Source organism: Phyllobates terribilis, unplaced genomic scaffold (genome assembly GCF_046119375.1).
Source record: "Phyllobates terribilis strain yellow unplaced genomic scaffold, ASM4611937v1 Scaffold_5__5_contigs__length_657084704, whole genome shotgun sequence".
Lineage (NCBI taxonomy): Eukaryota > Metazoa > Chordata > Amphibia > Anura > Dendrobatidae > Phyllobates > Phyllobates terribilis.
The window spans coordinates 562,575,123-562,589,937 of record NW_027362765.1 but is presented as its reverse complement, the minus strand read 5'-3'; positions in this window follow the sequence as shown (position 1 = coordinate 562,589,937).

The following is a 14,815-nucleotide window of genomic DNA, read 5'->3' as shown; positions in this document are numbered from 1 at the left end:
CAGTCTGCCTCACAAAGTGTACATGTCGAAAAATTATTTTTGTTCATTCGTTTTAAAAGTTATATTTACATTTAATTTAAATTTAAAATCATACACTCCAAACTAATGCAAAATCCTGTTGCAGTTGCTGGCTTTTTGGATGTGCACCTACGTATCATCTCTTGCAGGCAATGGGGATTCCAGTTCACCTGTCTTGCAGTACAGTCCTCATACAGGTGCATGGTCACATAAGCCTATCTGCCAATAACAATGAAAGGATACAGTATGTTGCACTCCATAAGTGGGCTAAAATCTCCAAATGTGTTTCAGGAACATCAATATAGAGAGAACAGATTAGTCAGCTAAAACCAATGCATTTGCTAAAATGATCAGAACAATATAAAATTAAGAATCTATTTTTTTTATCCTTTACAGTCCAGAGTGGAGGCTTTGGATAATTTTCAAGGTCTAATAGGACATAGCTTAACTGCTCTGTTTTATGACACACAAAATTATACTATACTGTACATAAGCATATTTTGACAGGGGAACATCAAACTGCATTATTTGAACTAATAAAATCACAACAGAATTTCTTTACGCCAGGTTAATAAAGGTGGTTGCATGGTGATTATTGGTATTGATCTATATAGGAAACTTAATATTGAAATGTTATCCCAGGAGATCACTTATAGAAAACTACTTAGTAATCCTGCTCAAATTTTTCGAAGATTTTAATAGATTTGACTCTTCCCAAAGTGCACAAGCTTGTCTTCCCTCCTCCTATGCACCCTATTGTCTGGGATTGGTTCCCTAAATGAAAACCTTAGTGGATGGGTCGACAGCTTGTTGCAACCATTCATAAGCTGGATTTCAGGTTTTATTAGCGATACTGTATCAAACATGTCTTACAATCATCTAATATTCAATGGTTACCAGAATAGAAGTGGTTTATGTGTGATGTATCAAACCTATGTACATCCATACTACCTGATTCTGCAAGAAGAGATTTACATTGGTTCTTAAAGAAATATGGTAATTTTACCGTTGATTTGAGTGAATTTATCATTGATTTTGTACAATATCTTTTATCCCATAGTTTTTTCTTATTTGACGGTGACTATAATTTTCAGACAGCAACAACATCCATCTTTGGCTAGAATTTATATGGCCTGGTGAAAAGATAAGTATATCTTCTTCCCACAAAGTACCAATTTAGAAGGATCACTAGTCTAGTAAGGCTGTGTGATCGAGAACTGACGTCCAATACAGGGGTAATTATTATACCAAACTTTATATAGTATATCAATAATAATCAGTTCAATTTGACTTTCACATCTGAAATTTTTGATCAGGAGGTCAATTTTCTTGAACTAAACATAAAATCTGATATTCATACTGGCACCATAGCCACTCTCAGTTTTTGAAAACCTGCAGCAGGTATTTCCTTACTGCATGCTGAATCATGTCATCCTACATATACTGAAAAAGCTGCCCATATCAGTGAAATAACACGAGCAAAGAGAAATTGTTCTGACAAGTTAAAGCGGGAAGCAGAGAATTGATTGTAATAGGTTAAGCCAAAGAAATGTCATGTGTTCGAAAATGGTACCAATAAAAACGTCAACTCATCCCAAAAAAACAAGCCCTCACATGACTCTGTCGGCCAAAATATGGAAAAATTATAGCTCTCAAAATATGTCGAAGAAAAACTTGTTTTTGCAAAAACTAGCATCTTTTAGTGTGTGATAGCAGCCAAACATAAAAAAACTTTATAAGGCTGTGTGCCCACGATGCGTTTTTTAAGCATTTCCGCAGCGGCAATTCCGCCTCAGAAATGCTTAAAAAACACTTAGTAGAAGGTCTGCCATATTCCCCAATGATAATCCGCATGTGCTGTGCATATGCTGCGGAAATTTCCACTATCATCTATTATCATTGTGGAAAAATACACAGCACTACCAATTATTTTGTGGAAGTGCTGCGTTTTCTCCGCCATTGACTTGCATTGGAATGCATGGAATCCGCATCACTGCATCTGTACATGCGGAATCCATGCGTTTCAATGTGCGGATGGTACCCGGGTCTGAAAAAGAGGAGACTCTCCTCCAGACACGGGTACCATAGAACCTGTAAAATAAAGAATAAACTAAAAAATAAATATTATACTTACCTTCTGATGGCCCCCGGTGTCTTTATCTTGGCTTGTCGGCAGATCGTGGTGGACTCAAGGACCTGCCATGACGTCATTTAGTCATGTGACGGGTCACGAGACCACTGATATCGGCAGGTCCCTTTGTCTACCACGAGGTGCTGGCAAGCCGAGACGCATCGAATAAAGACCCCGGGAGCCATCAGAAGGTAAGTATAATATATTTTTTTTTTTTTCCGTCTGCATGGATTTATATAGTGTGACCAAGTTGTCAAGCACTTTCCAAGTGATGCTAAAATCGCTTGGAAAGCACTTGATAACCCGCATGTGGAAATGCATGTGAAGAACGCTTCACTTCCGCTTGTCCCTGCCAGGAAAAACGCATGTACAATCCGCATGCATTTTTTTCTGCCAGGGGGAGGCAGAAACGCTCAGGAAAAAATCAGGAGCATTTCCGCATCGTGGGTACATAGCCTTAATCTGATATCACTGTAATTGCACGAAGCTGAAGAATAACATCGTCTTATCGCTAGTTTTATTTATAAAAAAATAAATAAAACTAATTTTTCACCTGCTGTTGATATTTTCGTTCTGCCTCCCAAAGATCACAGTATATTTATCCTGCGCTTTACACTGAGCGCTTACATCTGTGTTTCTGTGTAAATCTCTGAAATATGTTATTCAGACGGAACCCCCAGCAGAAGATTCCCTATAATGAGGCAGATGGAGGCACTGTGGATGTGGTCTGGCCTTTGATCCAGCGGTGTTTGTCTTTTTAGGCATGCATAAAAGCGCAGTTCACCACAGTTTTGTGCAACTCTGAAAAGCTGGATACCGCCAAATAGAAGCCAGACAGAGTCCAGAGTAACTCTGCTGCCTCATTATAATGAGTGATTCCCTCGGGGGAATCATGTCACTCAGAGATTTAGATGGAAACCCCTTATGTAAGTGCTCAGCTTAGAGCGTCGGATAAATGTGATACCAAACGTTATGGAAAATGTTCCCAATAAAAGATTCAACTCAATCCATAAAAAAGGTTCCCACTCAGGTCCGTCATCTATCAATGGAAATATAGGGGACTTCCATGTTACTGGTGGTATAAAAGCTCTGTAAAAGTGCTATGGCTCCTGGTCCCCCCCAAAAGAAATCCAATGAAATCTGGACTCTGAAATCCAAATGATCATCTCCCTTTTGAGCCCCAGTGTGCCTAAACCACATTTAGCATCCACATGTTTGACAGGGGTATAATTTCCAAGTGGGGTCACTTGACGGGGGATTCTGTGCTTCTAGCACTTAGGGGCTCTGTATATGGATTCCACAAACTATTCTAGAAAAATCTGAGCTCCAGGAGGCAAATAACACTCCATCCCTCCTGAGTCTTGCCATATGCCTAAGCAGTACTGTACAGCCATACATGTGATATTGCCACTTTCAGCTGAAATTGTGTGACAAATTTTAGTGCCATTTTTACCCATTTCCCGATGTGAAAATGTAAAATCTGAGGTAAAACAGAATTTTTGTGGCAAAAATGTAATTATTTTTTCTTCACTGCCTAATGGTATAAAATTCTCTGACTCACCTTTAGTGTGAATATGATCACTGTACCCCTAAATGAGTTTATTTACAGGTGTAGTTTGTAAAATGTGGTCACTATGTGGGATCTGCTCTTGTGGCACCTCAGGGGCTCTCCGAGTGATCATGGAGATCATGACACCCGCAAACCATAACAGTAAAATCTGCACTATAATATGGTGCTCCTTTACTTCTGAGCTTTGCACTGTGCCTCAAAAGCAGTTCCTTATTACATGCAGGGTCTTATCGCATTTTGGAGAAATTGCACAAAAGATTGTGAGGTCCACTTTTTCCTATTAGCCCTCATAAGAATTTAAACGATGGGGCTAAAGCAACATTTTAGCGGTAAAAATGTAATTATTCTTTCTTCACCGTTCAATGGTATGAATTTTTGTGGGGCACATGTGGTGTCAACATGCTCACTGTACCCATAGATGAATTCATAGAGAGGTGTAGTTTGGTCACTTATGTGGGGTTTCTGATTTTCTGGTGACTCAGGGGCTCTGCCAATGTGACATGGCACCTTCAAACCATTCCAGCAAAATCTGAACTTCAATATGGCACTTCTTACCTTTTGAGCATTGCACTGTGCCTTAAAAGTAGTTTTCAACAACATATGGGGTATTGACGCACTCAGGAGAAATTGAACAACAAATTTTCTCCCATTACCCTTTTGAAAATAAAAAAATTGGGGCTAAAATATTTTTTTGGGGGGAAAAATGTGATTTTTTATTTTCTTGGCTCTACGTTATAATCTTCTGTGAAGCAGCTGGAGATTCAAGGTGCTCACCACACATCTAGATATATTCCATAAGGGGTCTAGTTTCATAAATGGGGTCACTTGTGGGGGGATTCCACTGTATAGACACATCAGGGGCTCTCCAAACTCGCCATGTCACCCATTGTTGATTCCATTCATTTTTGGGTTCAAAAAGTCAAACAGTGCTCCTTCCCTTCCTTGCCCTGTTGTGCGCCCAAACAGTGATTTTCACCCACATGTCAGGTATCGGCGCACTCAGGAAAAATTACGTAACCAATATTGAGGTTCATTTTCTTCTTGAATGTGGTTTTGAGGACCTTGAGGGGTGCAGTTTTTAGAATGGTGTCACTGTTGGGTATTTTCTGACATATAGGCCCCTCAAAGTAACTTCAAATGTGATGCTGTCCCTAAAAAATAGGGTTTTATAAATTTTGTTCTAAAAATGAGAAATTGATGATCAACTTTTAACCCTTCTAACTTCCTAACAAAAAAAAATGATGTCTCAAAAATTGTGCTGATGTAAAGTAGACATGTGGGAAACGTTATGTATTAATTATTTTGTGTGACATAACTCTTTGGTTTAAGGGCATAATGATTAAAATTTTTAAAATTGTGAAATTTTCTAAATTTTCCCCAAATTTCCTATAAATAAATGCAAGTCATATCAAACAAATTTTACCACTATTATAAATTAAAATATGTCATAAAAAAGCAATCTCAGAATCACTGGGATCCGTTGAAGCATTTTAGAGTAATTTCCACATGAAGTGACACTGGTCAGATTTAAAGAGGCTTGGTCATTAAAGGGGTTTTCCCATCTCAAAGATTCCGTTTCAATATGTACTAAGTGCAATATTACTAATATTAATAATTACTAGTGTTGAGCCACCCCCGTAGAGTTCGGGTTCCGTTCGGTTCGTCGAACACCGGGATGTTCGAGGAACTGTTCGTCGAACTGTTCGTCGAACACCTTAGAACACCGTCGAATACCGTTAAAACCAATGGCAGGAAAACTAAAACACATAGAAACACATAGAAAATGCCTTCAAAGGTGTCCAAAAGCTGACAAACTGCTCAGAAGACGCTCTCTTTAAAAAAGCCGGCCGGCAATTCAGCAGCGGCATACACCGGTACCCGACAATTTAGACAAGAAGGAATAGAGCATCACACATAGATTAGATAGATAGAAACATGTCAGTCACATATATAAGAAGTACAGTGACAGTGTTGGTTACTGTACTTGTCATTTAGTGTAAAGGATTTATTAAAAAAAATATTAGTGTTTTCATGCACCGTCTCTTTAAAAATGCCGGCCGGCAATTCAGCAGCGGTACCCGACAATTTATAACAGAAAGAATAGAGCAGCACACATAGATTAGATAGATAGAAACATGTCGCTCACATATATAATAAGTACAGTGACAGTGTTGATTACTGTACTTGTCATTTAGTGTAAAGGATTTATTTAAATAAATAATAGTGTTTTCATGCACCGTCTCTTTAAAGAAGCCGGCCGGCAATTCAGCAGCGGTACCCGACAATTTAGAACAGAAAGATAGAGCATCACACATATATTAGATAGATAGAAACATGTCAGTCACATATATATGAAGTACAGTGACAGTGTTGGTTACTGTACTTGTCATTTAGTGTTAAAATAAAGGATTTATTAAAAAAAAAATTGGCGTGGGGTTCCCCGTATTGCAGGAGATCGTTGGCTTCAGCTGGAATGGGCGTGACGGTAAGTATGGTTTAATTTAGAACAATAAAGAATTGTGTGTTTATTTCAATTAAAGGACTTTATTCTGGGTGTTTGTGTTTTTTTAACTTTGACTATGGGGTTAGTAATGGGGGTGTCTTATAGACTCCTCTCCATTACTAACCTGGGCTTGATGTCAGCTGGCATTATAAGCTTACATAAACCCCAGCCCTATTACCCCTCTGCCACCGCTACAGGGCAGTGGGAAGAGCGAGGCTAAGTGCCAGAATTGGCGCATCCTACGCATGCGCCATTTCTGGGGCGGCTGACGGCTGGTGTTTCTAGCCTGGGAGGGGGCCAATATTCATGGCACCCTTCCTGGGCTATTAATATCAGCCCCCAGCTGTCTGCCTAGCCTTTGCTAGCTATTAAAATAGGGGGGACCCCACGTCATTTTTTTGAGGGGTCCCCCATTTTAATAGCTAGTAAAGGCTAGGTATTCAGCTGGGGGCTGATATTAGTAGCCTGGGAAGCTCCGTGGGTATTGCCCCCTTCCCAGGCTTCAAACATCTGCCCCAGCCGTCTGCTTAACCTCTGCTAGAGCCTAAAATTATGGGGAACCCCACGCCAATTTTTTTTTAAATAAATCCTTTATTTTAACACTAAATGACAAGTACAATAATCAACACTGTCACTGTACTTCATATATATGTGACTGACATGTTTCTATCTATCTAATCTATGTGTGATTCTCTATTCCTTCTATTCTAAATTGTCGGGTACCGCTGCTGAAATGCCGGCCGGCTTTTTTAAAGAGACGGTGCATGAAAACACTATTATTTTTTTTAATAAATCCTTTACACTAAATGACAAGTACAGTAAGCAACACTGTCACTGTACTTCATATATATGTGACTGACATGTTTCTATCTATCTAATCTATGTGTGATTCTCTATTCTTTCTGTTCTAAATTGTCGGGTACCGGTGTACACCGCTGCTGAATTGCCGGCTTTTCATGTTTCACTGTGAGCACTGTTCCCATCGATTTGGGCAATCACTGTAATGCCACAACCACCATGGCTGTGGCATTACAGTGAGTGGCAGACAATCCCTGCATGATTTGTGCTCTAAATAGCGCCAGACATGCAGGACACGCTTTTGGTGCACGAACAGTTATCGAACATAACCTCGAACAGCCGAATTTTTTGCAAATCGTTCGGGTTCGTCGAACGACTCGAAAATCGCCCAAAACAGCTCGAATTTGAGATTGGCGAACAGTTCTAGTCGAACACCGCTCATCTCCAATAATTACCTCCAATTGGATAATCTTCATACTTTTTTTTTCTATTGCTTATCCCATATCCTTAAAGTCACTCAGGTATCCAAGGTAACAGCCTCTACGGCTTTCCTGGCTGCGCTTGCGCAGTTAGATGGAGTTTCTCCTTATGAATTGCAGGGTTCTCGGGAGCATGCATAAATTAAAGCCTGCAAAGTTGCTCCCTGCCTTGCCACCTCTCTCCTGCACTACAGAACTCCTGTAGCGCATGCGTACATTGTTTATCTTTCTCAATGGTTCTCAGGAGGGCGCATTGTTAGGGCATGCCCAGTAGCTCCCAGCCCGGCCATGACTCCTGCAATACAACACTGCTGTAGTGCATGCATTAGAATTTGTCTTTGTCAATGGCCAGGTTCTCGGGAGTGCGCATAGTTAAAGACTGTGCAGTAGCTCCCTGCCTGACAACCTCACTACGGTGTATTAGAACTGCTGTAGTGCATGGGCATAATTTGTCTCCTTTGTATCTAGCAAGTCTACAAGTGGGGAAGAAAAGAAGGGAATTATAAAATATATAAAATATATTAAAATTATAAAATATATTACATGGCATATTAGTCATCTCAGTCACAGCAGAATGATGTTACCTCTAAAAGAAACACCATCAGTTTGAGTAAGTATTTTGTAGAGAACGGTGTGCATGATCACAAATGACAGAGAGAAATAATTTTTAGGTTTTATTTTTTTAGAAAAAGAAAAACATGAAAAGTCTGCAATTTGTTATTTAATAGGCTGTTGGTTATTACTGGATTATCATCACCTATGGTAAGATCACTTTGACATTACTAGGGGTGAATTTACATTAAAGAGATTGAAAGAGGTTCAGTTATGACCCACTGCTTTGAACAATTGAATCCGGTAATCCGATGGAGGGCAGACACAAAGTCAATACCAAAGGCAACACTCTTAGCGCCTGTGGAGATAAGGATTCCAATGTTCAAAAGAACGACAAGCAAACTATTTAGAGTCAATGTCCAGTTATAAATGTTTTTTTTGTGACAGGCGTAGGTCCTATAGTTAAGGGAGACATATTTTTGCTGTCGTGAAAAAGCAGCGAACATAACGCATTTACTTGCATCACAGTGCGGCCTGCCAATCAACGCAAAATTAATATCAGCCAGATGGACAAAGTAACATATGACATCTCCTATCTATAAAAAGCTAAAATCATGATGGGAAATATGGAACCTCCAGGTGGGCAGATATTCTGAAGGTCAACCAGCCTCATCTGAGGAGAGGTATGTGGGAGAGACATCTATCTAATAAAAGCATATTCTGAATTATAACCATTGTTCAGTTCTGAGAGATACAGCTCTCTATAGGATTGTTACATACTTCAGCAAGAGCACTTTCCTCCTCTAAGATCTGCGCCATTTCCGTGACATCAGGTCTAGTACTTTTCTTTTTGGTTTCCCCTTTTATTTTATGTGATTGTATATTTTAAGGTGGCGGTGTTCACACCGTGCAGTAACTGAGGCATTGACACAAGCAAGTCCAACATAAGCAGCTTTTATTCAGCCCTCATGGGTAAAACAGAAAGTCCTTCGGTTTGCAGCCAGGTTAACATCAGTCCATAATAACGGTTGACGTGGGCAACGGCCGCGCCGGGCCGCTCAGAGCCTGACGGGTGCAAAGCCTACCCAGGCGTAGGTTCAGCTACACACAGGCCCGCCAAGCTTTCCTGCTATGTTCCTAGCAGGTCCCAAAACTAAACAACACTAATCCTTAATGCAGGGTTTTTAAAGTACCTGTGGCAAAAGCCACTGGAAAACCCGGGTTGGAGGGAGGAGGCCACCCCACTGCCTTCCTGTAGCCTCCTCCAATAAATGAAGGCCCTGCCGGGATTTACTAATCTTTCTTAGCCACATAGCCTGACCAGGTCAATGCTCACCTTCATTCCTGCATTGCAGCCGCAGGTGAGTTTGTGACTGCAGTGCACTCCAATGGATTTAATAGGTCTTTGTACACATTCTGGGGGATATATAATGTCCCTCGTATACGATCCCGGTCACTGCCTCACATATCCCCCCATCTGTTCAAACTTGTGGGGTTGAACATTTGTCACCACACAGGGTGCCCAGGACAGGGCATCCACATTTGCCTGCAACTTCCCAGGGTGATATTCTACAGAGAAACTGAAATTTTGCAGTGACCGGAATCACCTGGTGACTCGCGCATTCCTCTCCTTGGCATTCCTCATCCATGCCAAGAGTGAGTGGTCCGTCACCAAGCGTAACTGACGCCCGAGGAAATAATAACATAGAGATTCCAAGGCCCACTTAATAGCCAAACACTCCTTCTCTACCACGCTAAAGTTTTTCTCTGCCGGGATAAGCTTTCAACTCAAGTAGGTGACCGGGTGCTCTTCACCATTCACTTTTTGTGACAATACCGCCCCGAGGCATCTGTCTGTACAATGAAGGTTTCCTTAAAGTTGTGGCTAATGATGACCGGCTGTCCAAACAGGGCCATTTTCATGGTCTGAAAGGCTTCTTCTGCCTTAGGGTTCCACCAAATAATTACGGATTTTTTTCCTTTAAAGAGATCGCCCAGGGCCGGAGTTCTCCCCGCAAAGTTAGGTATAAACCAGCGGTAATACCAAAGGATGCCAAGGTTTTAGCAGGTTTACATGCTGATACACCCAGTAATTTACCCCCCACAACTTTTCTCGAACCTCATATAGCCCTTTCCACTTGGCCATGAGCTTACTCTCTGCTGTGGGTACCAGTACTAACACCCAATCTCCTTTGTTAAAAAACCTGACCATGGCTCTTATATTATATGTGCACCTCTGGGCTGTTCTTTCACAATAGGCATGACTGCCACGATCTGGTCCTGCATACTAGCCATGTGTTCAATTATACTCCTATGTGGAGTCAGCTCTTGTTCCCTCGTCTCTTTGGCTACGTCCAACAGACCCCTAGGGTGTGTGTCGTACAATAACTCAAAGGGAGAGAACCCTGTGGAAGCCTGGGGTACCTCAAGGACGGCGAACATCAAATAGGGTAGAAACATGTCCCAATCCCTTCCATCCTTAGAAACCACCTTTTTTAACATGGACTTGACGGTTTTATTGAACCTTTCTAGTAGCCCATCTGTTTGAGGGTGGTATACCGAGGTGCACAATTGTTTTATTCTCAGCAGTTTGCACAGTTCCCTCATCACCTTGGACGTTAAAAGGGGTCACTTGATTCATCAGGATCTCCTTAGGTAGCCCAAGGCGACAGAACATGGCAAACAGCTCCCGGGTACTGGGTGGCATAGTCGATGACCACAAGTATATGTTGGTGGCCACGAGCGGATTTTTCAATGGGCCCTACCAAGTCCATTGCAATCTGTTCAAAAGGTACCTCTATCACTGGTAGAGGTACCAATGGGCTACGGAAACTTGCGGTGGGTATGGTTAACTGACATTCGGGGCAGGATTCGCAGTACTTTTGGACCTCTGTGTAAATCCCCGGCCAAAAGAACCGCTACAAGATAAGCTCTTGGGTCCTTTTATCCCCTAAGTGTCCACCCAGCAGGTGTGTGTGTGCCATTTCCAGAACCGCCCGATGGTACGACTGAAGTACCACTAACTATTCCATGACCTCGTCCCCGATTTTGTCTACCCTATAGAGCAACTCACCGTTGACCACCATGCGTGGAAACACAGTATCTGCACCGGGCTGTTCAGCTATACCATTTACCTCTAACACCCTTTCCCGTGCCCGAGTTAAGGTGGGATCCTCTAGCTGAGCTGACCCAAACGTGTCCCAGGACACTTCTAGCTCGGGGATCGATAGGTCTCCTCGACCTCTCCTGCCAGCACCTCTAGGGAGACCTATCGGGGTCACACTCTGTCCTTAGGTTTGACACCCCTACGGCAGGTACCCCTGACTCGGGTATCACAAAGCCTAAGACCACTTACCCTAATTGTAGTGTCCCAAAGACCCTCAGACCGGTAGCTGGGGTGGATTAGCGTCTTCCCAGCGCACGTGTCGCGTTGCCTGTGCATTGCTACAATTAGGGTAAGCTGTCTTAGGCTTTGTGGTACAATACTCTGGTACTTATATATGTGTTGTTGGTGGCCCTGGGAGTTTGTATTTTAGCAGGCACACTGTGTGCTTATACTCCTATTACTTGCTTTATATACACTACCTGGATTAACCTGTTATGATTAGCTTTAAATAATCCGCTTTTCCCAGCCCATACCTAGTATACAATCATAGATAACCTCTGACCAGTTTTTTTGTTCTGTGTGGGGGGGGGTTCCTGACACTGCTCTTTATGCACACTGCTTTTACTCATATTGTCTTCTTGCTAATATGTATACATGTGTATTTAATAAAGATTTTGTTATATTTTTGTACAAGAAACTCCTAGTTTCTCTGTTTTTTTTTTTATGTTCCTTGCAGATTCCAATACTGAACAACACTAATCCTTAATGCAGGGTTTTTAAAGAATCTGTGGCAAGAGCCACTGGAAAACCCAGGTTGGAGGGAGGAGGCCGCCCCACTGCCTTCCTGTAGCCTCCTCCAATAAATGAGGGCCCTGCCGGGTTTTATTAAACTGTCTTACCCACATAGCCTGAGCAGGTCAATGCTCACCTTCATTCCTGCATTGCAGCCGCAGGTGAGTTTGTGACTGCAGTACACTCCAATGGATTTAATAGGTGTCTGTACACATCCGGGGAAATATATAACGTCCCTCGTATACAATTCCGGTCACTGCCTCACAATATACTTTGTTGTTTTTTTGCAAAATCTATATATTTTTATAAACACTGACTTATTTTCAGATTATATATATAAAATTTAATAGCTTTTTTTCCTTCCGCTCTATGAACTGCATCCCTGAAGCCTCATGAGGCCATACGTTACCAGTCACAGGTGTGTAATAGACTGGTAGGATGGCTTGTATACTTTTTTTGATCAAAAATAGTTCACTAAGTACCCTATATTTAATATGCAACTTTGCTTTACATTTATATATAATGATGGTAGGGTATAAGATATATTTTTTGTCGTTTGTAGGTTTTGCCTCTTTTTGCTAGAGTGAACATGCTCCTTCTTCTTGCATGTGTACCATCTTAGACCTCAGTTCACATTGCTTGTATTTTTGTCCTGTTTGCATTCTGTGCAAATTAAGGGTGTGGCATCCCCTTTGTTGAGCTGATTAGTATATATGTAGCTTACCACGGGCCTAGGTGGTCTGAAGTTGGGACCCGGTCCTATTTGTCTACCCTTTTATATGCATTACTTCAACTTTGATATACAGTAAGGTTTTTAATATAGACAGTGTAGGTACCGTCCCAATTTAGGGTCACCTTGTCGCTGGTGGGATGGCTTGTATACTTTTTTTGATCAAAAATAGTTCACTAAGTACCCTATATTTAATATTCAACTTTGCTTTACATTTATATATAATGATGGTAGGGTATGAGATATATTTTTTGTCGTTTGTAGGTTTTGCTTCTTTTTGCTAGTGTGAACTTGCTCCTATTTCTTGCATGTGTACCATCTTAGACCTCAGTTCACATTGCTTGGTGTTTTGTGTAATAGACTTGTATAAACAATTGGTGGTGGCAGTTAGTTTTTCTTGAGTTATTGTAGAGGATAATGGTGATCATACATATATGGCATATATATATTCCATGCATTGGAATCGTATGTGTATGCCTAGTAGTGAAAGCAGCTATTGCTTCAGCCATCAATCATCAGTGAATTGTGTCATTGTCATGCAAATTGCCTCTTCAGATAAAAAGAGGACTTGTACTCTATAGCGCCACCTATTGGAAGTAGCAATCCTATAAGTCACAATCAACCCTTTAACGAGTAGTGCAATATGACTTAGGATAAAAGCCAAATGATTGTCATGATGATTGGAGGCAGCGGAGTGCTAGTTCATGACAAATTGGTGGCAGCGATGGGATCTCTGTGTTATCCCCCTGCTGTCCCTGACAACTTTGTGGCAGCAGTGGGATATCTGCGAGATCCCCCAGCTGGGTCCTGACAATGGCTACAATCGGAGATTACAACCATCTACTTCTTAGATATCATGGTCATTGAAACGATAAAAAAATAATGACTCATGGATTATGGTAATAAAACTATGATTCTTTAATTTTGAAGTTTTATTGTGTTGTCATTTCTTTAATAACTTCTGATTGTTAGCGTGCTTCCTTAATTTTTGTATGCTTTTGTATGCTACTTTTATTGTAATGGTTTTCCTTTTACCTTGGCACAGATACCTTAGTAATTGGCATTGCTGAGCTTGACAGTAGGATACTAGCTTAGTTTGGCATCTACTCTTTATTAACCACACGGATCTGAGATCTGCCAAGGGGTGAACAAAGCCAAACTGCTATAGTAATATGTGAAATCATGCAGAATAAGCTATTTATGAACAGTAGTGGTATGAATGCTAAATAGTTCATGTTATAATGCTCACATTTATGATTGTGCTGAGGCATATTGTGCCTTTGTTGATGAAAATAACATCCTATTAGTTATGTGTATGATTAGCCTCTTAATTGTTCGATTTTTTTTTTTAATTAAAATCTACAGTATTTGATTATTTACTGTTTTTTGTTCTTCTTTTAAACAATGAATTTATTATTTTTAAGTATTTGTCTCAGAACATGTATTGTTCTAAGTTTCTGAATAGCATTTCATGTTACACAGTACAGACCAAAAGTTTGGACACACCTTCTCATTTAAAGATTTTTCTGTATTTTCATGACTATGAAAATTGTACATTCAGGCTGAAGGCATCAAAACTATGAATTAACACATGTGGAATTATATACTTAACAAAAAAGTGTGAAACCACTGAAAATATGTCTTATATTCTAGGTTCTTCAAAGTAGCCACTTTTTGCTTTGATGACAGCCTTGCACACTCTTGGCATTCTATTGATGAGCTTCAAGAGGTAGTCACCGGAAATGGTCTTCCAACAATCTTGAAGGACTTCCCAGAGATGCTTAGCACTTGTTGGCCCTTTTGCCTTCACTCTGCGGTCCAACTCACCCCAAACCATCTCGATTGGGTTCAGGTCTGGTGACTGTGGGGGCCAGGTCATCTGGCGTAGCACCCCATCACGCCAACTCTTGGTCAAATACCCCTTACACAGCCTGGAGGTGTGTTTGGGGTCATTGTCCTGTTGAAAAATAAATGATGGTCCAACTAAAAGCAAACCGGATGAAATAGCATGCCGCTGCAAGATGCTGTGGTAGCCATGCTGGTTCAGTATGCCTTCAATTTTGAATAAATCCCCAACAGTGTCACCAGTAAAGCACCCCCACACCATCACACCTCCTCCTCCATGCTTCACGGTGG